We start from the raw sequence: 27531 nt of genomic DNA, 5'->3' as shown, positions 1-27531 counted from the left end.
GGAAGTTTTCGCCCACGGAGAGTAACTATGATATTGGCAACCGCAAACTTTTAGCCATTAAATAGGCTTTTGAAGAGTGGTGTCACTTCCTGGAGGGGGCCAGACACCAGGTAACGGTCCTTACTGACCACAAGAATCTGGTTTTCCTAGAATCTGCCCGGAGGCTTAATCCTAGACAAGCTCGTTGGGCACTATTCTTTACCAGATTTAATTTCTTGGTTACCTATAGGGCTGGGTCCAAAAATATTAAGGCTGATGCACTGTCACGTAGTTTCATGGCCAATTATCCTCCCGAGAAGGATCCTGCTTGTATTTTACCCCCTGGTATAATCGTTTCTGCCACTGATTCTGATTTAGCTTCTGACATCGCGGCTGATCAAGGTTCAGCTCCCGGGAACCTCCCTTGGGACAAACTGTTTGTCCCCCTGCAATACCGGCTAAGGGTACTCAGGGAAAACCATGACTCCGCACTATCTGGTCATCCTGGCATCTTGGGTACCAAACACCTCATTACCAGAAACTATTGGTGGCCTGGGTTGCCTAAAGACGTTAGGGCTTACGTCGCCGCTTGTGAGGTTTGTGCTAGGTCCAAGACCGCTAGGTCCCGACCTGCGGGCTTACTACGTTCCTTGCCCATTCCCCAGAGACCTTGGACCCATATCTCCATGGATTTTATCACCGATTTGCCTCCATCTCAGGGCAAGTCGGTGTTGTGGGTGGTAGTAGACCGCTTCAGCAAGATGTGCCACTTTGTGCCCCTTAAGAAACTACCTAACGCCAAGACGTTAGCTTCTTTGTTTGTTAAACACATTCTGCGTCTCCATGGGGCCCCAGTCAATATAGTTTCTGACAGAGGGGTACAATTTGTTTCCTTATTTTGGAGAGCTTTTTGTAAAAAGTTGGAGATTGATCTGTCCTTCTCCTCCGCCTTCCATCCCGAAACTAATGGCCAAACGGAAAGGACTAACCAATCCCTGGAACAATATTTAAGGTGTTTCATCTCTGACTGTCAATTTGATTGGGTCTCATTCCTTCCCCTCGCCGAATTTTCCCTGAATAACCGGGTCAGTAACTCGTCAGGGGTCTCCCCGTTTTTCTGTAATTTCGGGTTTAACCCAACGTTCTCCTCCATTTCTCCTGGTTGTTCCAATAATCCCGAGGTAGAGGACGTTCATCGGGAACTGTGCACAGTCTGGGCCCAGGTTCAGAAGAACCTAGAGGCGTCCCAGAGCGTACAAAAGATTCAGGCTGATAGTAGACGTTCTGCTAACCCCCGGTTTGTCGTCGGGGATCTGGTCTGGTTTTCGTCCAGGAACTTGCGCCTTAAGGTCCCGTCCAGGAAGTTTGCTTCCTGATTTATTGGACCTTATAAGGTCATTGAAGTCCTCAACCCTGTATCTTTCCGTCTGGAGCTGCCCCCATCCTTTCGCATACATGACGTCTTCCATGCCTCCCTCCTTAAACGCTGCTCCCCGTCCTGGTCCCCCTCGAAGAAACCTCCTGTTCCCGTTCTTACCCCTGAGGGGGTGGAATTCGAGGTGGCCAAGATTATGGACAGTAGGATGATCCAGGGCTCCCTCCAGTACCTGGTCCATTGGAGAGGATACGGGCCGGAGGAGAGGACTTGGGTACCTGCTCGAGATGTTCACGCTGGGGTATTGATCAGGAGGTTCCACCTTCTCTTCCCCACTAAACCGGGTCCTCTTAGTAAGGGTCCGGTGGCCCCTCATAAAAGGGGGAGTACTGTAAAGGATCTGCCAGGTACTACGTCTGTGTATACTCCCGAGATTAATCAGTCGACACCTGAGGCCAGACCTCTTAGACTGACACCGGCTCCCACCAACCAGGGTGGCAGGCTCAGGAGTGGGAGAGCCTATCGCGGCCTGGTCAGTCGGAGTTAGCTCCGCCCCCTGTTCATTTATACCTGCCGTGTTCTCTTCCTCAGTGCTTGTTATTCTTCTTGGATTCCTGGCCCCACTGCTGCCTTGCTCCAGCCTGCTTCTGCCGTGCTTCTGCCTTGCTTCAGTTCCGCTTATCCTGCTTCGCTTTGCCCCTGGCTTGCTTCCTGCTCCGTGCTCTGCGTTTGTATACTCCACTACATCCTGATCCTGACTGGCTCATTCACCACTCCGTTTCCTCGTGGCGTTCCGTGGCCTACTGCCCCTTCCCTTGCGTGTTCCCTGTTTGTACTCCCTTGCACTTAGACAGCGTAGGGACCGCCGCCAAGTTGTACCCCGTCGCCTAGGGCGGGTCGTTGCAAGTAGGCAGGGACAGGGCGGTGGGTAGATTAGGGCTCACTTGTTCCCTTCACCTCCTTCCTGCCATTACACAGAGCCTCATTTTTCAAATCTGACATGTTTCACTTTATGTGGTAATAACTCCGGAATGCTTTTACCTATCCAAGTGATTCTGAGATTGTTTTCTCGTGACACATTGGACTTTATGTTACTGGCAAAATTTTCCCCATACATTCAGTATTTAATTGTGAAAAACACCAAAATTTAGCGAAAAATTGCAAAAATTTGCATTGTTCTCAATTTAAATGTATCTGCTTGTAAGACAGGCAGTTATACCACACAAAAATGTTGCTAACTAACATCCCCCATATGTCTACTTTAGATTGGCATCGTTTTTTGAACATCATTTTATTTTTCTAGGACGTTACAAGTCTTAGAACTTTAGCAGCAATTTCTCACATTTTCAAGAAAATTTCAAAATGCTGTTTTTACAGGGGCCAGTTCAGTTGTGAAGTGGCTTTGAGGTCCTAGATATTAGAAACCCCCAATAAGTCACCCCATTTTCTCAAAGTATTCAAAACAGCATTTAGAAAGTTTCTTAACCCTTTAGACATTGCGCAGGAATTAAGGCAAAGTAGAGGTGAAATTTACAAAGTTCATTATTTTTTTCCAGAAATTCATTTTGAATCCATTTTTTTTGTACCACAGAATGTTTTACCCAAGAAATGCAACTCAATATTTATTTTCCAGGTTCTGCAGTTTTAGGAAATATCCCACATGTGGCTCTAGTGTGCTACTGGACTGAAGCACCGGCCTCAGAAGCAAAGGAGCACCTGGTGGATTTTGGGTCTCCTTTTTATTAGAATATATTTTAGGCACCATGTCAGCTTTGAACAGGTCTTGTGGAACTAAAACAGTGGAAACCGCCCAAAAGTGACCCCATTTTGGAAACTACACCCCACGAGGAATTTATCTAGGGTTGTAGCAAGCATTTTGACTGGCCAGTTTTTTTGCAAAAATTTTTGGAACTAGGCCATGAAAATGAAAATCTACATTTTTTCAAATAAAATGTATGTTTAGCTAATTTTTTTTCATTTCCAAAAGAACTAAAGTAGAAAAAGCACCACAACATTTGTAGAGCAATTTCTCCCGAGTTTAACAATACCCCACATGTGGTAATAAACTGTTATTTGGACACACAGCAGGGCTTAGAATGGAAAGAGCGCCATTTGGCTCTTGGAGCTCAAATTTAGCAGGAATGGTTTGCGGAGGCCATGTCGCATTTGCAAAGCCCCCTAGGGGACAAAACAGTGGAAACCCCCAACAATTGACCCCATTTTGGAAACTATACCCCTCGAGGAATTTATCTAGGGGTGTAGCAAGCATTTTGACCGGCCAGTTTTTTTGCAAAAATTTTTGGAACTAAGCCATGAAAATGAAAATCTACATTTTTTCAAATAAAATGTAGGTTTAGCTAATTTTTTTTCATTTCCACAAGGACTAAAGGATAAAAAGCACCATAAAATTTGTAAAGAAATTTCTCACGAGTAAAACAATACCCCACATGTGGTAATAAACGGTTGTTTGGACACACGGTAGGGCTTAGAAGGGAAAGAGCACCATTTGGCTCTTGGAGCTCAAATTTAGTAGGAATGGTTTGCGGAGGCCATGTCGCATTTGCAAAGCAACTGAGGGGACAAAACAGTGGAAACCCCCAACAAGTGACCCCATTTTGGAAACTTTACCCCTTGAGGAAATTATCTAGGGGTATAGTGAGCATTTTGACCCCACAGGTTTTTTGCAGAAATTTTTGGAAGTAGGCTGTGAAAATTAAAATCTACATTTTTTCAAATAAAATGTACGTTTAGCTAATTTTTTTTCATTTCCACAAGGAGTAAAGGAGAAAAAGCACCATAAAATTTGTAAAGACATTTCTCCCAAGTAAAACAATACCCCACATGTAGTAATAAACGGCTGTTTGGAGACACGGCGAGGCTGAGAAGTGAAAGAGCGCCATTTGGCTTTTGGAACTCAAATTTAGCAGGAATGGTTTGCGGAGGCCATGTCGCATTTGCAAAGCCCCTGAGGGGACAAAACAGTGGAAACCCCCAACAAGTGACCCCATTTTGTAAACTACACCCCATGAGGAAATTATCTAGGAGTACAGTGAGCAGTTTGACCCCACAGGTGTTTTACAGAACTTATTGGAAGTAGGCCGTAAAAATGAAAATCTAAATTTTTTCAAATAAAATGTAGGTTTAGGTATTTTTGTTTCATTTCCACAAGGACTGAAGGAGAAAAAGCACCATAAAATTAGTAAAGCAACTTCTCCCGAGTAAAACAATACCCCACATGTGGTCAGAAACGGCTGTTTGGACACACGGTAGGGCTCAGAATGGAACTAGCACCATTTGGATTTTGGATAGTGTCTGGGCGCCATGTCACATTTGCTGAGCCCCTGTAGTACTAGTACAGTGGAAACACCCCAAAATTGACTCCATTTGGAAAACTGCACCCCCTGAGGAATCATCTAGGGGTATAGTGAAAATTTTGATCCCAAAGGTTTTTTGCTGAATTAATTAGAATTAAGCTATGAAAATGAAAAATAATTTTTTTTTCCAACAAGATGTAGTTTTAGATCAACATTTTTCATTTTTACAAGGAATAGAGAAGAAAAAGCACCACAACATTTGTAAAGTAATTTCTCCCGAGTACGGTAACACCCCATATGTGGTTATAATAGGCTGTTTACGTATATGGGAGCATTCAGAAGAAAAGGAGCAGTATTTATCTTTTGGAGCGTAGATTTTTCTGGAATGGTTTGCGGACGCCATGTTGCATTTGCAAAACCCCTGATGTACCAAACAAAAGTGACCCCGTTTTAGAAACTACACCCCTAAAGGCATTTATCAAGGGGTGTAGTGAGAATTTAGACTCCACAGGTGTTTTTCTGAAATGAATACGCAGTGGATGGTGCAAAGTGAAAATTGCAATTTTTCCACTGATCTGCCCATTCACCGCACAAGATGTTGTGCCCCTAGAGAATCTTACCCCATAAATTGTTAAGCGGGTTCTCCCGGGTATGGTAATGCCTTACTTGTGGCCATAAATTGCTGTTTGGGCACACTGTAGAGCTAAGAAGGAATAGACCGCCATTTTGAGCATGGATTTTGCTTGGTAGTTTTGTTTGAGTTTTGCTGGTATTTCAGTTTATAATGTGGTGGCATATGTAATCTGTGCGGAGTATATCAGTGGTATATGTAAGCTGTGCGGAGTACATCAGGGTATATGTAATCTGTGTGGAGTACATCAGTGTATATGTAATATGTGTGGAGTATATCAGGGGTATATGTAATCTGTGCGGGGTACATCAGGGCATAATAAGAGGGTATAATAATGGGGTAAATAATACAATTATCCATAGATGTGTGTTACGATGTGAAGCGATCCATTATGCGCAGGTCGGTGTCACACTGGTAAACGGTTTTCTTTCTTATCCCCCTTTTGTAACGCTCTGCACCTTTTGGGGACTTTTTCTCCTTCGTAGTTTGGGAAATATTACTGGGAAAGTTTTGCGCTGGTATAATACGGGCGCCCTCGCTTCCAGCGGATGTGCGATGTCCCTTCCCTTTCCTAGTTCCTAAATACTAGGGCCCTGAACCTGAAGGAATGTTCCCCTCCGGCCTGCGCATTGAGATGTATTTTCATCACTGCATTACTAGTGCCGTAACTTTTTTGTTTTTCAGTTGATTGAGCGGTGTGCGGGCTTGTTTTTTGCGAGACGGGCTGTAGATTTTATTGGTATCATTTTAGAACACATACGACTTTTTGATCACTTTTTATTTCATTTTTTGGTAAAGGAAATTACCAAAAACAAGCAATTCTGGAATCGTTTTTTATTGGTTTTTTTATCGGCATCCACAGTGCGCCCTAAATTACATGTTAGCTTTATTCTGCGGGTCGATACGATTACGGTGATAGCAAATTTATATCGTTTTTTTTATGTATTGCGGCTTTTGCACAATAAAATCACTTTTTTTATAAAATCATTTGTTTTCTGTGTCGCCATATTCTAAGACCCATAACTTTTTTATTTTTGCGTGCACAAAGCGGTGTCAGGGATTATTTTTTGCGGGACAAATTGTCGTTTTTATTAGTACTATTTTGGAGTAAATGTGACTTTTTGATCACTTTTTATAGAATTTTTGGAAGGAGATGTGACCTAAAAACAAAGATTCTGGCGTTGTTTTTCATGTTTTTTTTTACGGCGTTCACCGTGCGGAATAAATTACATAATAGTTTTGTAGTTTGGGTCGTTACGGACGCGGCGATACCAATTATGTATAGTTTTTTTTATTTTTACGGTTTTCCCATAATAAAAGACATACTATGGGAAAAAAAAGTCAGTTTAGCTTTATTTTTATTTTAAATGTGTGTGTTTTTATTGTTTTACCACATTTTTATTAACTTTTTTTTACTTTTCTGACTTGTCCCACTAGGGGACATGAGGGCCTGATGCCCCGATCGCTACTCTAATACACTGTACTACATACGAAGTGCAGTGTATTAGCGCTGTCAGTTATTCACTGACAGCAAGCCTATGAGGACACGCCGCATGCGGGTCCTCATCGGCTCCCGTACAAGGCAGACTCGGACGTCATTTTCTGGCGTCCGATTGCCACAGCAACCCAGCGATTGCGTCACTGGGTTGCCGGTAGGGTGAAAACCTATCAGATGCTGCGCTCTATTGAGCGCAGCATCTGAGGGGTTAATCTGCCGGATCGGAGAATAGCTCCGGTCCTGGCAGTTACAGGAGGGTGCCAGCTGTATAATACAGCTGTCACCCCGCGGTGATGGTGCCGGCTCTGCTTCTGAGCCCGCACAATCACTGCGCCGTACATGTACGGCGCTTTGCGGGAAGCACCTCCCGACAGCGCCGTACATGTACGGCGCATGTCGGGAAGGGGTTAAAGCAATCTGACGACACTCTTACCAACCAACATCGCATACTCCAACGTGACCTCTGCCAAATACAAATGGTACTGATACCTACGATTATCGAATAATAGGCCTCTGATGCATAAGAGGGAGTTGCAAGACCAATTAAAAGAGCCGTGGAACAATGGGTTACTGAAGATACATGAATCTAAAGAAAAGATAGTTAACAAAACCGTTGAACTTGTTCTCATTCTCTATTTTCCTCAAGAGTAGAGATGAGCGAACCGGGACAACCGAACCCGGTTTCGGTCCGAACTTCCGGTAAAGTTCGGTTCGCAGCGAATCCGAACTTCACCGGGTTCGGCCGAACCCGTTTTGACCGAACCCGGTCAAAAACATTATACAAATCGGGAGCCACTTATCTCTATCAATCACTGATAGAGAAAAGAGGCTGCTGATTAAAAATAAAATAAAAAGCATTTCATACGTACCCGGTCGTTGTCTTGTTGACGAGTCCCTCTTCTTCCTCCAGTCCGACCTTTTCTGACGCGGCAGCCTGTGATTGGCTGCAGAGGCCTCTGCAGCCTGTGATTGGCTGCAGAGGCCGCGGCAGCCTGTGATTGGCTGCAGCGCTCACAAGGCTGCATCGTCATCAAGGAATGTCGGGCCGGATGTCGAGAGGGACGCGTCACCAAGGCAACGGCCAGGAGACCGGACTGGAGGAAGCAGAAAGTTCTCGGTAAGTATGAACGTCTTTTTTTTTACAGGTACTGTGATCGGTAGTCACTGTCCAGGGTACTGAAACAGTTACTGCCGATCAGTTAACTCTTTCAGCACCCTGAACAGTGACTATTTAGTGTATGTGCACACACACTAATTACGTCCGTAAATGACGGACGTATTTCGGCCGCAAGTACCGGACCGAACACAGTGCAGGGAGCCGGGCTCCTAGCATCATACTTATGTACGATGCTAGGAGTCCCTGCCTCTCTGCAGGACAACTGTCCCGTACTGTAATCATGTTTTCAGTACGGGACAGTAGTTCCACGGAGAGGCAGGGACTCCTAGCATCGTACATAAATATGATGCTAGGAGCCCGGCTCCCTGCAGGGTGTTCGGTCCGGTACTTGCGGCCGAAATACGTCCGTCAATTACGGACGTAATTAGTGTGTGTGCACATACCCTTACTGACGTCGCCTAGCAACGCTGCCGTAATGACGGGTGCACACATGTAGCCACCCGTCATTACGGGGCCTCATGCACACGACCATAAAAACACCCGTTATCACGGGTCGTAATTACGACCCGAAATAGCGGGCCCATAGACTTCTGTTAGCCACGGGTACCTTCCCGTTTTCTCACGGGAAGGTGCCCGTGCCGTTAAAAAGATAGAACATGTTCTATTTTTTTATTTTACGGGCCGTGCTCGTAATTACGACTCGTAAGTACGAGCACGGCCGGCCGGCCACGGGCAGCTGGCCGCTTTTGCGAACCGTGCTGTCATTATAATTATAGCAGCACGGCCCGTAAAATAGAACATGTTCTATTTTTTTAACGGCACGGGCACCTTCCCGTGAGAATACGGAAAGGTACCCGTGGGTAACAGAAGTCTATGAGCCCGTTATTGCGGGTCGTAATTACGACCCGCAATAACGGGTGTTTTTACGGTCGTGTGCATGATGGGAGCACGGCTCGGAAAAACGAACGGCTGCCCGTGCTCATCTCCTGAAATAATCTGTGCTGCCTTAAACTCTGTGGACAGGTCAGGATCCTGTTTCTTTTAAATGCTGCTAGGGAACCCGCTCGATCCACTATATAAGGCTACGCTACAGTGCAGCATTTAAAAGAAACAGGATCCTGACCTGTCCACAGAGTTTAAGGCAGCACAGAGTATTTCAGGAGATGAGCGTGCAGATTCAGTGCTGTTGTGAACTCTGCTCTTACCATTACGTAGCTCTCAGTCTGTTATCTCTCCTCCACTCCTGTCCTCAAGAACACCTTCACATGATTGGCAAGTCACCACGTAATGGTAAGAGCAGAGTTCACAGCAGCACAGAGTATTTCAGGAGATGAGCGTGCGGATCTTGTGCGTGGTGGTGACTTGCCAATCATGTGAACGTGTTATAGAGGACAGGAGTGGAGGAGATGTAACAGACTGAGCTACGTAATGGTAAGAACAGAGTTCACAGCAGCACAGAGTATTTCAGGAGAGGAGCGTGCAGATTCAGTGCTGCTGTGAACTCTGCTCTTACCATTACGTAGCTCAGTCTGTTACCTCTCCTCCACTCCTGTCCTCAATAACACCTTCACATGATTGGCAAGTCACCACCCCGCACAAGATCCGCACGCTCATCTCCTGAAATACTCTGTGCTGCTGTGAACTCTGCTCTTACCATTACGTGGTGACTTGCCAATCATGTGAAGGTGTTCTGGAGGACAGGAGTGGAGGAGAGGTAACAGACTGAGAGCTACGTAATGGTAAGAGCAGAGTTCGCAGCAGCACTGAATCTGCACGCTCATCTCCTGAAATACTCTGTGCTGCCTTAAACTCTATGGACAGGTCAGGATCCTGTTTCTTTTAAATGCTGCACTGTAGCGCAGCCGTATATAGTGGATCGAGCGGGTTCCCCAGCAGCATTTAAAAGAAACCGTGTTTGTGTATGTGTGTGTTTGTGTATATATGTGTGTTTGGGTATGTGACTTTGTCTGTTTTTGTTTTTATATGTGTGTGTGTATATATGGGTGTGTTTGTGTATATGTGTTTTGTGTATATGTTTGTGTATATATGGGTGTATTTGTGTATATGTTTGTGTGTAGATGTTTGTGTGTGTTTTTGTATATGTGTATATGTGTGTATATGGGTGTGTGTTTGTGTGTATATATGGGTGTGTTTGTGTATATGTGTTTGTGTATATGTGTGTTTGGGTATGTGTGTTTTTGTTTGTATATGTGTTTGTGTATATGTGTTCGTGTATGTGTGTATAACTGTGTGTGTGTGTGTGTTTGGATATGTGTGTTTTTGTTTGTATATGTGTGAGTTCGTGTATATGTGTGTGTTTGTCTGTTTATGTGTGTGTGTATATCTTGTTGTGTTTGTGTATATATGTGTGTGTCTGTGTATGGTTGTTTGTTTGTGTGTGCGTGTATATATGTGTGTAGGTGAGTAGAAGTATTGGTATTGTTCACATTGATAACTGTTTTTTTATGTTGTTGCAGATTTTGATGTACCGATTGGACTACATCTACGATTCGTTGGACTACTGCGTAGATCTGCGTTTTTTCAAATTTTAATAAAATGGTTAACGAGGGTTTTGTTGGGGATTTCTTATTTCAATAAAAAAGAATTGTCTTTGTGTTTTTTTTTTAAAACTTTATTAGTGCCTAGATAATGGCAGTTGGCTGATTGACAGCGTCCATTATTAAGGCGGTACTTAGTGTTAGCCGGTGCAGAGGCTAGCACTAACCACCCATTATTACCCCGGTACCCACCACCACCAGGGGTGCCGGGAAGAGCTTGGTACGATCCAGTACCCAACCATCTGTTGTGATGGTCGGGTACTGGGGCGGCCGTAGGCTGGTATTATGAGGCTGGGAAGGGCCAAAATCAGTGGACCTTCCCACCCTTGTAATGCTAGGCTGCTGCTGCTGTGTTGTATCGGGCTGGTTATAAAAATGGGGGGGACCCCCACGTCGTTTTTTTTTGGAATTTAACAAATTTAGCAATAGACGGGTCCCCCACATTTTTAATAACCAGCCATATACAAGGCCGCAGCAGTCTGGCATTACATGGGTGGGAAGGGCCACTGGTTTTGTCCATTCCCAGGCTAATAACACTGTGTTGTATGTGGCTGGTTATGATAAATTGGGTGGAACCCCATGTCTTTTTTAAAAAAAAAATGTAAATAAATAAATAATTTAAAAAAATGACGTGGGGTCCCCCCCCACTTTTATAACCAGCCAGATACAACACAGCAGCAGCAGCCTAGCATTACAAGGGTGGGAAGGTCCACTGTTTTTGGCCCTTCCCAGCCTCATAATACCAGCCTGCGGCCGCCCCAGGGCCCGACCATCACAACAGATGGTCGGGTACTGGATCGTACCTGGCTCTTCCCGGCACCCCTGGTGGTTTTGGGTACCGGGGTAATAATGGTGGTTAGTGTTAGCCTCTGCACCGGCTAACACTAAGCCTCGCATTAGTAATGGATGTTGTCACTCAGACAGCGGCCATTACTAAAGTGGTAATAATAAAATTTGAAAAGAAAAAGACAAAGATATAGATAAAATATTTTATTGAAATAAAGCACCCCCAACACAACCCTCATTAACCATTTTATTGTAGAAAAAAAACCGTCATCGAAGTAGTCCTCGAAACCGACGTAGTCCAAACACCAAACCTGTAAAAAAATAAAATAATGAAATAAAACATGTTGTAGGCTTAGATTCAGTTTAATGTGTGATACTGACTGTTATACCATGTATAGAAGCCTGCCGCGAAGTTGACTTAGATACAGGGCGCCAGCAGACAGTATCATACATGGCCATACATACATATATACATGCAAACTATCATACATACATGCATACACACACACATGAAAACATACATACATACAAACAAACATGCAAAGATACATACATACATATATACAAGCATGCACAAATATACATGCAAACATAAATACATGCAAACATAATTACATACATGCACATATATAAACATACATGCAAACATACATGCAAAAATAAAAACATGCAAACATACATACATGCACATATATACATACATACATGACAACATACATACAAACATACATGACAACATACATACATGCAAACATACATACATGCAAACATACATACACACATGCAAACATATATACATGCAAATATACATACAAACATGCACATGTATACATACATGCCAACATACATGCAAACATACATGCACATATATACATACATACATGACAACATACATACATGCAAATATACATACATACACACATGCACATATATACATACCAACATACATGCACATATATACATACATGACAACATACATACATACATGACAACATACATATATATATATATATATATACACACATGCAAATATACATACATTCATGCAAACATACATGCAAACATACATACAAATATACATACACACATGCACATATATACATACATGACAACATACATACATACATACATACATGACAACATACATGCAAAAATACATACATGCAAATATATACATGCAAATATACATACAAACATGCACATATATACATACATGCCAACATACATGCAAACATACATGCACAGATATACATACATACATACATGCCAACATACATACATGCCAAAAAATAATAATAATACGTTCATACTTACTTTCCTCCTGTCCGGCCTCCAGCGATGACGTTTCATTCATGTCGCCGCTGCAGCCTGTGATTGGCTGCAGAGGCGGTCACGTGGGATGAAGCGTCATCCTGACGTGCGTGACCGCCACTACAGCCTGTGATTGGCTGCAGCGGCGAAAGGGATGAAACGTCATCGCTGGAGGCCGGACAGGAGGAAAGTAAGTACGAACGTATAATTTTTATTTTTTTATTACATTTAAATGGTATTTTCCGCGCGCCGAGCATGTACTGTGAAGGTTGCTGAAAGAGTTAGTGCAGCCCATTAACTCTATCAGCACCCTGGACAGTAGCATGCTCGGCGCACGTAAGTGACAGGTTCGGTCAGAACTAGTTCGGTCCGAACCGAACTTTTTTGTGAAATTCGGCGAACTAGCCGAACCGAACTTTTGATAAGTTCGCTCATCTCTACTCAAGAGTAAGCCCTATTAAGCCTTATTTGGCTACTTCTTTGATTCAGGGAGAATTATTACAAGGTACATGTGCACCTAATTTATTTAACAAAACCCTCAATAAGTGGGGAGCGACTAAATTATTGTTGGATAGGTTGCCATGGGTTAAAAAGCCATGGTTGTGTGGGCCTTTCTCAAAGGTTGTATTTATTTGCATTGATGCTACCGCCGGGAGTATAGGCAATACTGTGGTCATGTTTGTATGCCAACATAATAGGGACTAATCTTTTTTTAGAGTATAACTCAATGGTACATTAATGATATGGAACAATGTTTGACATGTGTAGTCACACGTGCAAATGACACAGAGCAAAGACTTTGTAAAGCTGGTAAAGTTAATTGTCCTAACACAGGTCAGAAAAAGACAATTTTATAAATGTTTACATAACAAATGCTACCACACTAGAATCTTATGATGGGCAAGATTTAGGATTTAGGCCAGAGTTGCACCTAGACATTTAGTACTACTACTGATTGACTTTTACTCTTGTTAAACCCTCAATGTTTTGGAAACGGGTGGAGGACTTTGTCTTCAATAGAATGGGCTTTCTGCGATGCTGAGGCAGTTTGGATTCCACTCTTAGAAGGACTAGAGTGATGGTGATTTCACTGATCCTAGACCTGGAGTAGATTCTGTGCATTAGCCTCCCATGGGCGAACTGTTGCTATGTCAAAAAGATTTAGGTTAGCCAATCCAACAAAAAAAAATGGATTAATCTGTCACCTAAATCTTACAGCAGTATTAGTAGAATGCTGTTCCTAGGTTAAATATGCTTTTTAAAGTTAGGAAAAAAACAAAAGTTAGGATGAGGATTAAATAAAAATTCAGGATGAAGACAACCGTCTGCAGCTTCGGCTCGACTGCCCCTTTCTTTTGAGTGGCCCCTCAATGTTTTGGAAACAGGTGGAAGACTTTATCTTCATTAGAATGGGCCCCCCTGCGATGCTGAGGCAGTTTAGACTCCACTCTTAGAAGGCCTAGAGTGATGGTGATTTCACTGATCCTAGACCCGGAGTGGACTCTGTGCATTAGCATCCCATGGGCGAACTGTTGTTATGTCAAAAAGATTTAGGTTAGCCAATCCAACCAAAAAATGTATTAATCTGTCACCTAAATGTTACATCAGTATTAGTAGATCGCTGTCCTAGGGTAAATATGCTTTTTTTAAACTTAGGAAACAAACAAAAGATAGGATAAGGATTAAATAAAAAATCAGAATTATTACAAACGTCTGCAGCTTCGGTTCGACTGCCTCTTACATTTGAGTGGCCCCTCAATGTTTTGGAAACGGGTGGAGGACTTTATCTTCATTAGAATGGGCCCCCTGCGATGCTGAGGCAGTTTGGACTCCACTCTTAGAAGGCCTAGAGTGATGGTGATTTCACTGATCCTATACCCGGGTTAAACTCTGTGCATTAGCATCCCATGGGCGATCTGTTGTTATGTCAAAAAGATTTAGGTTAGCCAATCCAAGCAAAAAATTGATTCATCTGTCACCTAAATGTTACATCAGTGTTAGTAGATCTCTGTCCTAGGGTAAATATGCTTTTTTAAACTTATGAAACAAACAAAAGTTAGGATGAGGATTAAATAAAAAATCTGAATTATTACAAACGTCTGCAGCTTCGGTTTGACTGCCCCTTACATTTGAGTGGCCCCTCAATGTTTTGGAAACGGTTGGAGGACTTTGTCTTCATTAGAATGGGCCCCCTGCGATGCTGAGGCAGTTTGGACTCCACTCTTAGAAGGCCTAGAGTGATGATGAATTCACTGATCCTGGACACGGGGTAAACTCTGTGCATTAGCATCCCATGGGCGAACTGTTCTAATGTCAAAAAGATTTAGGGAGGCCAATCCAAACAAAAAATTTATTAATCTGTCACCTAAATGTTACATCAGTGTTAGTAGATCTCTGTCCTAGGGTAAATATGCTTTTTTAAACTTAGGAAAGAAACAAAAGTTAGGATGAGGATTAAATACAAATTCAGGACGAAGACAACCGTCTGCAGCTTCGGCTCGACTGCCCCTTTCTTTTGAGTGGCCCCTCAATGTTTTGGAAACGGGTGGAGGACTTTGTCTTCATTAGAATGGGCCCCCCTGCGATGCTGAGGCAGTTTGGACTCCACTCTTAGAAGGCCTAGAGTGATAGTGATATCACTGATCCTAGACCCGTAGTGGACTCTGTGCATTAGCATCCCATGGGCGAACTGTTGTTATGTCAAAAAGATTTAGGTTAGCCAATCCAACCAAAAAATGTATTAATCTGTCACCTAAATGTTACATCAGTGTTAGTAGATCTCTGTCCTAGGGTAAATATGCTTTTTTAAATTTAGGAAACAAACAAAAGTTAGGATGAGGATTAAATAAAAAATCTGAATTATTACAAACGCCTGCAGCTTCGGTTCGACTGTCCCTTACATTTGAGTGGCCCCTCAATGTTTTGGAAATGGGTGGAGGACTTTCTCTTCATTAGAATGGGCCCCCTGCGATGCTGAGGCAGTTTGGACTCCACTCTTAGAAGGCCTAGAGTGGTGATGATTTCACTGATCCTAGACACGGGGTAAACTCTGTGCATTAGCATCCCATGGGCGAACTGTTGTTATGTCAAAAAGATTTAGGGAGGCCAATCCAAACAAAAAATTGATTAATCTGTCAACTAAATGTTACATCAGTATTAGTAGAACTCTGTACTAGGGTAAATATACTTTTTTAAACTTAGGAAAGAAACAAAAGTTAGGATGAGGATTAAATACAAATTCAGGATGAAGACAACCGTCTGCAGCTTCGGCTCGACTGCCCCTTTCTTTTGAGTGGCCCCTCAATGTTTTGGAAACGGGTGGAGGACTTTGTCTTCATTAGAATGGGCCCCCCTGCGATGCTGAGGCAGTTTGGACTCCACTCTTAGAAGGCCTAGAGTGATAGTGATTTCACTGATCCTAGACCCGTAGTGGACTCTGTGCATTAGCATCCCATGGGCGAACTGTTGTTATCTCAAAAAGATTTAGGTTAGCCAATCCAACCAAAAAATGTATTAATCTGTCACCTAAATGTTACATCAGTGTTAGTAGATCTATGTCCTAGGGTAAATATGCTTTTTTAAATTTAGGAAACAAACAAAAGTTAGGATGAGGATTAAATAAAAAATCTGAATTATTACAAATGCCTGCAGCTTTGGTTCGACTGCCCCTTACATTTGAGTGGCCCCTCAATGTTTTGGAAACGGGTGGAGGACTTTGTCTTCATTAGAATGGGCCCCCTGCGATGCTGAGGCAGTTTGGACTCCACTCTTAGAAGGCCTAGAGTGATGATGATTTCACTGATCCTAGACACGGGGTAAACTCTGTGCATTAGCATCCCATGGGCGAACTGTTGTTATGTCAAAAAGATTTAGGGAGGCCAATCCAAACAAAAAAATTATTAATCTGTCAACTAAATGTTACATCAGTATTAGTAGAACTCTGTACTAGGGTAAATATGCTTTTTTAAACTTAGGAAAGAAACAAAAGTTAGGATGAGGATTAAATACAAATTCAGGATGAAGACAACCGTCTGCAGCTTCGGCTCGACTACCCCTTTCTTTTGAGTGGCCCCTCAATGTTTTGGAAATGGGTGGAGGACTTTGTCTTCATTAGAATGGGCCCCCCTGCGATGCTGAGGCAGTTTGGACTCCACTCTTAGAAGGCCTAGAGTGATAGTGATTTCACTGATCCTAGACCCGTAGTGGACTCTGTGCATTAGCATCCCATGGGCGAACTGTTGTTATGTCAAAAAGATTTAGGTTAGCCAATCCAACCAAAAAATGTATTAATCTGACACCTAAATGTTACATCAGTGTTAGTAGATCTCTGTCCTAGGGTAAATATGCTTTTTTAAACTTAGGAAACAAACAAAACTTAGGATGAGGATTAAATACAAATTCAGAATTATTACAAAAGTCTGCAGCTTCGGTTCGACTGCCCCTTACATTTGAGTGGCCCCTCAATGTTTTGGAAACGGGTGGAGGACTTTGTCTTCATTAGAATGGGCCCCCTGCGATGCTGAGGCAGTTTGGACTCCACTCTTAGAAGGCCTAGAGTGATGATGATTTCACTGATCCCAGACACGGGGTAAACTCTGTGCATTAGCATCCCATGGGCGAACTGTTGTTATGTCAAAAAGATTTAGGGAGGCCAATCCAAACAAAAAATTGATTAATCTGTCAACTAAATGTTACATCAGTATTAGTAGAACTCTGTACTAGGGTAAATATGTTTTTTTAAACTTAGGAAAGAAACAAAAGTTAGGATGAGGATTAAATACAAATTCAGGATGAAGACAACCGTCTGCAGCTTCGGCTCGACTGCCCCTTTCTTTTGAGAGGCCCCTCAATGTTTTGGAAACGGGTGGAGGACATTGTCTTCATTAGAATGGGCCCCCCTGCGATGCTGAGGCAGTTTGGACTCCACTCTTAGAAGGCCTAGAGTGATAGTGATTTCACTGATCCTAGACCCGTAGTGGACTCTGTGCATTAGCATCCCATGGGCGAACTGTTGTTTTGTCAAAAAGATTTAGGTTAGCCAATCCAACCAAAAAATGTATTAATCTGTCACCTAAATGTTACATCAGTGTTAGTAGATCTCTGTCCTAGGGTAAATATGCTTTTTTAAACTTAGGAAACAAACAAAAGTTAGGATGAGGATTAAATAAAAATTCTGAATTATTACAAAAGTCTGCAGCTTCGGTTCGACTGCCCCTTACATTTGAGTGGCCCCTCAATGTTTTGGAAACGGGTGGAGGACTTTGTCTTCATTAGAATGGGCCCCCTGCGATGCTGAGGCAGTTTGGACTCCACTCTTAGAAGGCCTAGAGTGATGATGATTTCACTGATCCTAGACACGGGGTAAACTCTGTGCATTAGCATCCCATGGGCGAACTGTTGTTATGTCAAAAAGATTTAGGGAGGCCAATCCAAATAAAAAATTTATTAATCTGTCACCTAAATGTTACATCAGTATTAGTAGAACTCTGTACTAGGGTAAATATGCTTTTTTAAACTTAGGAAAGAAACAAAAGTTAGGTTGAGGATTAAATAAAAATTCAGGACGAAGACAACCGTCTGCAGCTTCGGCTCGACTGCCCCTTTCTTTTGAGTGGCCCCTCAATGTTTTGGAAACGCGTGGAGGACTTTGTCTTCATTAGAATGGGCCCCCCTGCGATGCTGAGGCAGTTTGGACTCCACTCTTAGAAGGCCTAGAGTGATAGTGGTTTCACTGATCCTAGACCCGTAGTGGACTCTGTGCATTAGCATCCCATGGGCAAACTGTTGTTATGTCAAAAAGATTTAGGTTAGCCAATCCAACCAAAAAATGTATTAATCTGTCACCTAAATGTTACATCAGTGTTAGTAGATCTCTGTCCTAGGGTAGATATGCTTTTTTAAACTTAGGAAACAAACAAAAGTTAGGATGAGGATTAAATAAAAAATGTGAATTATTACAAACGTCTGCAGCTTCGGTTCGACTGCCCCTTACATTTGAGTGGCCCCTCAATGTTTTGGAAACGGGTGGAGGACATTGTCTTCATTAGAATGGGCCCCCCTGCGATGCTGAGGCAGTTTGGACTCCACTCTTAGAAGGCCTAGAGTGATAGTGATTTCACTGATCCTAGACCCGTAGTGGACTCTGTGCATTAACATCCCATGGGCGAACTGTTGTTATGTCAAAAAGATTTAGGTTAGCCAATCCAACCAAAAAATGTATTAATGTGTCACCTAAATGTTACATCAGTGTTAGTAGATCTCTGTCCTAGGGTAAATATGCTTTTTTAAACTTAGGAAACAAACAAAAGTTAGGATGAGGATTAAATAAAAATTCTGAATTATTACAAAAGTCTGCAGCTTCGGTTCGTCTGCCCCTTACATTTGAGTGGACCCTCAATGTTTTGGAAACGGGTGGAGGACTTTATCTTCATTAGAATGGGCCCCTGCGATGCTGAGGCAGTTTGGACTCCACTCTTAGAAGGCCTAGAGTGATGATGATTTCACTGATCCTAGACACGGGGTAAACTCTGTGCATTAGCATCCCATGGGCGAACTAATGTTATGTCAAAAAGATTTAGGGAGGCCAATCCAAACAAAAAATTTATTAATCTGTCAACTAAATGTTACATCAGTATTAGTAGAACTCTGTACTAGGGTAAATATGCTTTTTTAAACTTAGGAAAGAAACAAAAGTTAGGATGAGGATTAAATACAAATTCAGGATGAAGACAACCGTCTGCAGCTTCGGCTCGACTGCCCCTTTCTTTTGAGTGGCCCCTCAATGTTTTGGAAACGGGTGGAGGACATTGTCTTCATTAGAATGGGCCCCCCTGCGATGCTGAGGCAGTTTGGACTCCACTCTTAGAAGGCCTAGAGTGATAGTGATTTAACTGATCCTAGACCCGTAGTGGACTCTGTGCATTAGCATCCCATGGGCGAACTGTTGTTATGTCAAAAAGATTTAGGTTAGCCAATCCAACCAAAAAATGTATTAATGTGTCACCTAAATGTTACATCAGTGTTAGTAGATCTCTGTCCTAGGGTAAATATGCTTTTTTAAACTTAGGAAACAAACAAAAGTTAGGATGAGGATTAAATAAAAATTCAGAATTATTACAAAAGTCTGCAGCTTCGGTTCGACTGCCCCTTACATTTGAGTGGCCCCTCAATGTTTTGGAAACGGGTGGAGGACTTTGTCTTCATTAGAATGGGCCCCCTGCGATGCTGAGGCAGTTTGGACTCCACTCTTAGAAGGCCTAGAGTGATGATGATTTCACAGATCCTAGACTCGGGGTAAACTCTGTGCATTAGAATCCCATGGGCGAACTGTTGTTATGTCAAAAAGATTTAGGGAGGCCAATCCAAACAAAAAATTGATTAATCTGTCAACTAAATGTTACATCAGTATTAGTAGAACTCTGTACTAGGGTAAATATGCTTTTTTAAACTTAGGAAAAAAACAAAAGTTAGGATGAGGATTAAATACAAATTCAGGATGAAGACAACCGTCTGCAGCTTCGGCTCGACTGCCCCTTTCTTTTGAGTGGCCCCTCAATGTTTTGGAAACGGGTGGAGGACATTGTCTTCATTAGAATGGGCCCCCTGTGATGCTGAGGCAGTTTGGACTCCACTCTTAGAAGGCCTAGAGTGATAGTGATTTCACTGATCCTAGACCCGTAGTGTACTCTGTGCATTAGCATCCCATGGGCGAACTGTTGTATGTCAAAAAGATTTAGGTTAGCCAATCCAACCCAAAAATGTATTAATCTGTCACCTAAATGTTACATCAGTGTTAGTAGATCTCTGTCCTAGGGTAAATATGCTTTTTTAAACTTAGGAAACAAGCAAAAGTTAGGATGAGGATTAAATAAAAATTCAGAATTATTACAAAAGTCTGCAGCTTCGGTTCGACTGCCCCTTACATTTGAGTGGCCCCTCAATGTTTTGGAAACGGGTGGAGGACTTTGTCTTCATTAGAATGGGCCCCCTGCGATGCTGAGGCAGTTTGGACTCCACTCTTAGAAGGCCTAGAGTGATGATGATTTCACTGATCCTAGACTCGGGGTAAACTCTGTGCATTAGCATCCCATGGGCGAACTGTTGTTATGTCAAAAAGATTTAGGGAGGCCAATCCAAACAAAAAATTCATTAATCTGTCAACTAAATGTTACATCAGTATTAGTAGAACTCTGTACTAGGGTAAATATGCTTTTTTAAACTTAGAAAAGAAACAAAAGTTAGGATGAGGATTAAATACAAATTCAGGATGAAGACAACCGTCTGCAGCTTCGGCTCGACTGCCCCTTTCTTTTGAGTGGCCCCTCAATGTTTTGGAAACGGGTGGAGGACATTGTCTTCATTAGAATGGGCCCCCCTGCGATGCTGAGGCAGTTTGGACTCCACTCTTAGAAGGCCTAGAGTGAGAGTGATTTCACTGATCCTAGACCCGTAGTGGACTCTGTGCATTAGCATCCCATGGGCGAACTGTTGTTATGTCAAAAAGATTTAGGTTAGCCAATCCAACCAAAAAATGTATTAATCTGTCACCTAAATGTTACATCAGTGTTAGTAGATCTCTGTCCTAGGGTAAATATGCTTTTTTAAACTTAGGAAACAAACAAAAGTTAGGATGAGGATTAAATAAAAAATCAGAAATATTACAAACGTCTGCAGCTTCGGTTCGACTGCCCCTTACATTTGAGTGGCCCCTCAATGTTTTGGAAACGGGTGGAGGACTTTGTCTTCATTAGAATGGGCCCCCTGCGATGCTAAGGCAGTTTGGACTCCACTCTTAGAAGGCCTAGAGTGATGATGATTTCACTGATCCTAGACACGGGGTAAACTCTGTGCATTAGCATCCCATGGGCGAACTAATGTTATGTCAAAAAGATTTAGGGAGGCCAATCCAAACAAAAAATTTATTAATCTGTCAACTAAATGTTACATCAGTATTAGTAGAACTCTGTACTAGGGTAAATATGCTTTTTTAAACTTAGGAAAGAAACAAAAGTTAGGATGAGGATTAAATACAAATTCAGGATGAAGACAACCGTCTGCAGCTTCGGCTCGACTGCCCCTTTCTTTTGAGTGGCCCCTCAATGTTTTGGAAACGGGTGGAGGACTTTGTCTTCATTAGAATGGGCCCCCCTGCGATGCTGAGGCAGTTTGGACTCCACTCTTAGAAGGCCTAGAGTGATAGTGATTTCACTGATCCTAGACCCGTAGTGGACTCTGTGCATTAGCATCCCATGGGCGAACTGTTGTTATGTCAAAAAGATTTAGGTTAGCCAATCCAACCAAAAAATTTATTAATCTGTCACCTAAATGTTACATCAGTGTTAGTAGATCTCTGTCCTAGGGTAAATATGCTTTTTTAAACTTAGGAAACAAACAAAAGTTAGGATGAGGATTAAATAAAAAATCTGAATTATTACAAACGTCTGCAGCTTCGGTTCGACTGCCCCTTACATTTGAGTGGCCCCTCAATGTTTTAGAAACGGGTGGAGGACTTTGTCTTCATTAGAATGGGCCCCCTGCTATGCTGAGGCAGTTTGGACTCCACTCTTAGAAGGCCTAGAGTGATGATGATTTCACTGATCCTAGACACGGGGTAAACTCTGTGCATTAGCATCCCATGGGCGAACTGTTATGTCAAAAAGATTAAGGGAGGCCAATCCAAACAAAAAATTGATTAATCTGTCAACTAAATGTTACATCAGTATTAGTAGAACTCTGTACTAGGGTAAATATGCTTTTTTAAACTTAGGAAAGAAACAAAAGTTAGGATGAGGATTAAATACAAATTCAGGATGAAGACAACCGTCTGCAGCTTCGGCTCGACTGCCCCTTTCTTTTGAGTGGCCCCTCAATGTTTTGGAAACGGGTGGAGGACATTGTCTTCATTAGAATGGGCCCCCTGTGATGCTGAGGCAGTTTGGACTCCACTCTTAGAAGGCCTAGAGTGATAGTGATTTCACTGATCCTAGACCCGTAGTGGACTCTGTGCATTAGCATCCCATGGGCGAACTGTTGTATGTCAAAAAGATTTAGGTTAGCCAATCCAACCAAAAAATGTATTAATCTGTCACCTAAATGTTACATCAGTGTTAGTAGATCTCTGTCCTAGGGTAAATATGCTTTTTTAAACTTAGGAAACAAGCAAAAGTTAGGATGAGGATTAAATAAAAATTCAGAATTATTACAAAAGTCTGCAGCTTCGGTTCGACTGCCCCTTACATTTGAGTGGCCCCTCAATGTTTTGGAAACGGGTGGAGGACTTTGTCTTCATTAGAATGGGCCCCCTGCGATGCTGAGGCAGTTTGGACTCCACTCTTAGAAGGCCTAGAGTGATGATGATTTCACTGATCCTAGACACGGGGTAAACTCTGTGCATTAGCATCCCATGGGCGAACTGTTGTTATGTCAAAAAGATTTAGGGAGGCCAATCCAAACAAAAAAATTCATTAATCTGTCAACTAAATGTTACATCAGTATTAGTAGAACTCTGTACTAGGGTAAATATGCTTTTTTAAACTTAGAAAAGAAACAAAAGTTAGGATGAGGATTAAATACAAATTCAGGATGAAGACAACCGTCTGCAGCTTCGACTCGACTGCCCCTTTCTTTTGAGTGGCCCCTCAATGTTTTGGAAACGGGTGGAGGACTTTGTCTTCATTAGAATGGGCCCCCCTGCGATGCTGAGGCAGTTTGGACTCCACTCTTAGAAGGCCTAGAGTGATAGTGATTTCACTGATCCTAGACCCGTAGTGGACTCTGTGCATTAGCATCCCATGGGCGAAATGTTGTTATGTCAAATAGATTTAGGTTAGCCAATCCAACCAAAAAATGTATTAATCTGTCACCTAAATGTTACATCAGTGTTAGTAGATCTCTGTCCTAGGGTAGATATGCTTTTTTAAACTTAGGAAACAAACAAAAGTTAGAATGAGGATTAAATAAAAAATCAGAAATATTACAAACGTCTGCAGCTTCGGTTCGACTGCCCCTTACATTTGAGTGGCCCCTCAATGTTTTGGAAACGGGTGGAGGACTTTGTCTTCATTAGAATGGGCCCCCTGCGATGCTAAGGCAGTTTGGACTCCACTCTTAGAAGGCCTAGAGTGATGATGATTTCACTGATCCTAACACGGGGTAAACTCTGTGCATTAGCATCCCATGGGCGAACTGTTGTTATGTCAAAAAGATTTAGGGAGGCCAATCCAAACAAAAAATTGATTAATCTGTCAACTAAATGTTACATCAGTATTAGTAGAACTCTGTACTAGGGTAAATATGCTTTTTTAAACTTAGGAAAGAAACAAAAGTTAGGATGAGGATTAAATACAAATTCAGGATGAAGACAACCGTCTGCAGCTTCGGCTCGACTGCCCCTTTCTTTTGAGTGGCCCCTCAATGTTTTGGAAACGGGTGGAGGACATTGTCTTCATTAGAATGGGCTCCCCTGCGATGCTGAGGCAGTTTGGACTCCACTCTTAGAAGGCCTAGAGTGATAGTGATTTCACTGATCCTAGACCCGTAGTGGACTCTGTGCATTAGCATCCCATGGGCGAACTGTTGTATGTCAAAAAGATTTAGGTTAGCCAATCCAACCCAAAAATGTATTAATCTGTCACCTAAATGTTACATCAGTATTAGTAGATCTCTGTCCTAGGGTAAATATGCTTTTTTAAACTTAGGAAACAAGCAAAAGTTAGGATGAGGATTAAATAAAAAATCTGAATTATTACAAACGTCTGCAGCTTCGGTTCGACTGCCCCTTACATTTGAGTGGCCCCTCAATGTTTTGGAAACGGGTGGAGGACTTTGTCTTCATTAGAATGGGCCCCCTGCGATGCTGAGGCAGTTTGGACTCCACTCTTAGAAGGCCTAGAGTGATGATGATTTCACTGATCCTAGACACGGGGTAAACTCTGTGCATTAGCATCCTATGGGCGAACTGTTGTTATGTCAAAAAGATTTAGGGAGGCCAATCGAAACAAAAAATTGATTAATCTGTCAACTAAATGTTACATCAGTATTAGTAGAACTCTGTACTAGGGTAAATATGCTTTTTTAAACTTAGGAAAGAAACAAAAGTTAGGATGAGGATTAAATACAAATTCAGGATGAAGACAACCGTCTGCAGCTTCGGCTCGACTGCCCCTTTCTTTTGAGTGGCCCCTCAATGTTTTGGAAACGGGTGGAGGACATTGTCTTCATTAGAATGGGCTCCCCTGCGATGCTGAGGCAGTTTGGACTCCACTCTTAGAAGGCCTAGAGTGATAGTGATTTCACTGATCCTAGACCCGTAGTGGACTCTGTGCATTAGCATCCCATGGGCGAACTGTTGTTATGTCAAAAAGATTTAGGTTAGCCAATCCAACCAAAAAATTTATTAATCTGTCACCTAAATGTTACATCAGTGTTAGTAAATCTCTGTCCTAGGGTAGATATGCTTTTTTAAACTTAGGAAACAAACAAAAGTTAGGATGAGGATTAAATAAAAAATCAGAATTATTACAAACGTCTGCAGCTTCGGTTCGACTGCCCCTTACATTTGAGTGGCCCCTCAATGTTTTGGAAACGGGTGGAGGACTTTGTCTTCATTAGACTGGGCCCCCTGCGATGCTGAGGCAGTTTGGACTCCACTCTTAGAAGGCCTAGAGTGATGATGATTTCACTGATCCTAGACTCGGGGTAAACTCTGTGCATTAGCATCCCATGGGCGAACTGTTGTTATGTCAAAAAGATTTAGGGAGGCCAATCCAAACAAAAAATTGATTAATCTGTCAACTAAATGTTACATCAGTATTAGTAGAACTCTGTACTAGGGTAAATATGCTTTTTTAAACTTAGGAAAGAAACAAAAGTTAGGATGAGGATTAAATACAAATTCAGGATGAAGACAACCGTCTGCAGCTTCGGCTCGACTGCCCCTTTCTTTTGAGTGGCCCCTCAATGTTTTGGAAACGGGTGGAGGACATTGTCTTCATTAGAATGGGCCCCCCTGCGATGCTGAGGCAGTTTGGACTCCACTCTTAGAAGGCCTAGAGTGATAGTGATTTCACTGATCCTAGACCCGTAGTGGACTCTGTGCATTAGCATCCCATGGGCGAACTGTTGTTATGTCAAAAAGATTTAGGTTAGCCAATCCAAACAAAAAATGTATTAATCTGTCACCTAAATGTTACATCAGTGTTAGTAGATCTTTGTCCTAGGGTAGATATGCTTTTTTAAACTTAGGAAACAAACAAAAGTTAGGATGAGGATTAAATAAAAAATCAGAATTATTACAAACGTCTGCAGCTTCGGTTCGACTGCCCCTTACATTTGAGTGGCCCCTCAATGTTTTGGAAATGGGTGGAGGACTTTGTCTTCATTAGAATGGGCCCCCTGCGATGCTGAGGCAGTTTGGACTACACTCTTAGAAGGCCTAGAGTGGTGATGATTTCACTGATCCTAGACACGTAGTGGACTCTGTGCATTAGCATCCCATGGGCGAAATGTTGTTATGTCAAATAGATTTAGGTTAGCCAATCCAACCAAAAAATGTATTAATCTGTCACCTAAATGTTACATCAGTGTTAGTAGATCTCTGTCCTAGGGTAGATATGCTTTTTTAAACTTAGGAAACAAACAAAAGTTAGAATGAGGATTAAATAAAAAATCAGAATTATTACAAACGTCTGCAGCTTCGGTTCGACTGCCCCTTACATTTGAGTGGCCCCTCAATGTTTTGGAAACGGGTGGAGGACATTGTCTTCATTAGAATGGGCCCCCTGCGATGCTGAGGCAGTTTGGATTCCACTCTTAGAAGGCCTAGAGTGATGATGATTTCACTGATCCTAGACTCGGGGTAAACTCTGTGCATTAGCATCCCATGGGCGAACTGTTGTTATGTCAAAAAGATATAGGGAGGCCAATCCAAACAAAAAATTTATTAATCTGTCACCTAAATGTTACATCAGTATTAGTAGAACTCTGTACTAGGGTAAATATGCTTTTTTAAACTTAGGAAAGAAACAAAAGTTAGGATGAGGATTAAATAAAATTTCAGGATGAAGACAACCGTCTGCAGCTTCGGCTCGACTGCCCCTTTCTTTTGAGTGGCCCCTCAATGTTTTGGAAACGGGTGGAGGACTTTGTCTTCATTAGAATGGGCCCCCCTGCGATGCTGAGGCAGTTTGGACTCCACTCTTAGAAGGCCTAGAGTGATAGTGATTTCACTGATCCTAGACCCGTAGTGGACTCTGTGCATTAGCATCCCATGGGCAAACTGTTGTTATGTCAAAAAGATTTAGGTTAGCCAATCCAACCAAAAAATGTATTAATCTGTCACCTAAATGTTACATCAGTGTTAGTAGATCTCTGTCCTAGGGTAGATATGCTTTTTTAAACTTAGGAAACAAACAAAAGTTAGGATGAGGATTAAATAAAAAAATCAGAATTATTACAAACGTCTGCAGCTTTGGTTCGACTGTCCCTTACATTTGAGTGGCCCCTCAATGTTTTGGAAACGGGTGGAGGACTTTGTCTTCATTAGAATGGGCCCCTGCGATGCTGAGGCAGTTTGGACTCCACTCTTAGAAGGCCTAGAGTGATGATGATTTCACTGATCCTAGACACGGGGTAAACTCTGTGCATTAGCATCCCATGGGCGAACTAATGTTATGTCAAAAAGATTTAGGGAGGCCAATCCAAACAAAAAATTTATTAATCTGTCAACTAAATGTTACATCAGTATTAGTAGAACTCTGTACTAGGGTAAATATGCTTTTTTAAACTTAGGAAAGAAACAAAAGTTAGGATGAGGATTAAATACAAATTCAGGATGAAGACAACCGTCTGCAGCTTCGGCTCGACTGCCCCTTTCTTTTGAGTGGCCCCTCAATGTTTTGGAAACGGGTGGAGGACATTGTCTTCATTAGCATGGGCCCCCCTGCGATGCTGAGGCAGTTTGGAC

This window comes from Rhinoderma darwinii, unplaced genomic scaffold, assembly GCF_050947455.1.
Source record: "Rhinoderma darwinii isolate aRhiDar2 unplaced genomic scaffold, aRhiDar2.hap1 Scaffold_106, whole genome shotgun sequence".
NCBI lineage: Eukaryota > Metazoa > Chordata > Amphibia > Anura > Rhinodermatidae > Rhinoderma > Rhinoderma darwinii.
The sequence above is the reverse complement of the archived record's forward strand: the minus strand, read 5'-3'. Positions refer to the sequence as shown.